Source organism: Acomys minous, assembly GCF_964271855.1.
Source record: "Acomys minous genome assembly, chromosome: 11".
Classification (NCBI taxonomy): domain Eukaryota; kingdom Metazoa; phylum Chordata; class Mammalia; order Rodentia; family Muridae; genus Acomys; species Acomys minous.
This window is the reverse complement of record NC_140492.1, coordinates 96,915,026-96,916,848: the sequence shown is the minus strand read 5'-3', so window position 1 is coordinate 96,916,848 and position 1,823 is coordinate 96,915,026. Positions and strand designations below refer to the sequence as shown.

The following is a 1,823-nucleotide window of genomic DNA, read 5'->3' as shown; positions in this document are numbered from 1 at the left end:
TCTCTGCATCGTTTGGATTTTTCTGGTTATGTTTGATGAGGCGTTTGAGCAGCTTAATCTTCAGCATTATAAATGAACCCTTGTCTGGCATATAGAGGCATCACCCTTTGGGTTTTAACTGTTCACATCCAGGTGCTGGAAACCCTGACCCAGGAGGGGGCTGGAACACTGCTCCCATCCGTCAGACTAGGACAAGGGAAACCAATACTGAGTCCGGCCCCTCATTATTGCCTGTGGCCCCCTAGGGACCCCTGACTCCAGGTTATATGAGTGGAATGAGATTGCCCAGCAGAAGCCAAACTTCCTGTTTTATTGATCAAGGAGTAAGAGAAAAGTGAGTGATTCATCTTGCTTTTAAGAAAGATGAAATGCCATTTCCAGAATGGGGCATGTTAAAAGAAAAACTGGAAAAAAAAAAAAACAAAACAAAACCTCATCCATTCTTACCACTTGCAGAAGAAATTAGACTATCTTCCCTGAATGCAAAATGTCGGTGGCGTTCACTTTACAGGGGCTGATATTTCTCTGAAGCCTCGTGCCCTTGGCTGCCCTCCCTGCCTCTGTTGCTGTCTCTTCCAGGGCGCTGTGTCCTCACGCCTTCTCGGAGGTGTCTGCTGTTAAATGCTAAATATTGAGACTGATTCCAGGCTGAGAAACATCTTCGCCTCTCACTTTGAAAGTAGCACACCCAGAAGCCGGCATTAGTGGCAACCCTGCAATCTCAGCACCAAGGGAGACAGGGCAGGAGCATTAGGATTAAGTTTGAAACCAGCTTCAGATACATACTATACAGTGAGTTCACAGCCAGTCTGAGCTCAAATTATGTCACAAAAGTTAAGTCGCACGTTTAGTAATGTTTTATTTAGCATAGTTTTTTTTTTTCAAGCTAGCTGTATTACATCACCAAAACAAAGTAAGTGATTGTTGCAGCTGCCGCCGCTGCCGCTGCCGCCGCGGCAGCCATCGCCGCTGCTGCCCCTCTTGTGTGGAGCAGGAATTTCCTGTGTAGGTGCTGTACGTGTGTAAGAAGCTCAAGTGAGATAGGAGCTGAATGGAGAGGACACTGAGGGACAATGGAGAGAATGCCTCAAGAACTTCTCTGGATACCCAGTGCCCTGGGATAGGGTTTCAAGGGTGATGGAAACATGAATTATTTCCAACATCTACCTCGGCTTTCTTGCCAAGAGAAGCCAGCGGGCGCTTCTCTGCAAATGTCACTCAATCTGGGGGCTGTTTTGGTTGGATAGCTGGTTACAGCTTTTACCTTCAAACCCTTCGCTCACTGGCTTCTGGGATACCAGATTCACTTCCTTCCCCTTTCCTCCCTCCCAGTTTCCTTTATTCTAGTTCCTTTTCATCCCCAGCTTCTAGATGGGGTTGCTCTTTAGCGGTCTCATCTCCATCTCTGCTTCCTCCCGAGGCATCTCCTGTATTCAGCATCCTCCAACAGCGTTTCTTGTGTTGCCAAGATTTAATCTCTTAGCCCAGGTAAGTGATAAATCCAACTGCACCTCCACCCAAACATCTCAAATGTGCCACATGCCCGGCCAGGTTAATTTTCTCTAATCTTTAACTTTGAAATAAATTGCTGTTTCTTCTTCTACTCAAGGCAAAACCAGGGGGCCCCTGCTGGGCGTAGTGGCAGAGGCAGGTGGATCATTGTGAATTTGAGACCAGCCTGGTCTATAAAGTGAGTCCAGGACAGCCAAGGCTACACAGAGAAACCTCTCATAAAAAGACAAAAACAAACAAACAAACCAAAACCAAGGGCCCCATCTCATGGTTCATCTCTTACATCCCCTAAGCATCTCACCAGCAATCTT

General features: G+C 46.8%; 1 long non-coding RNA gene across 1 annotated transcript in view; it reads right to left on the bottom strand.

Moving 5' to 3' along the window:
* Positions 1–1,783: 1,783 nt before the first annotated feature.
* Positions 1,784–1,823, bottom strand: part of LOC311608594 — a 6,763-nt gene continuing 6,723 nt past the window's right edge. The window contains exon 3 of the long non-coding RNA XR_014783033.1: positions 1,784–1,823. This exon is cut by the window's right edge and continues 152 nt beyond it. This is a non-coding gene — a long non-coding RNA (uncharacterized lncRNA).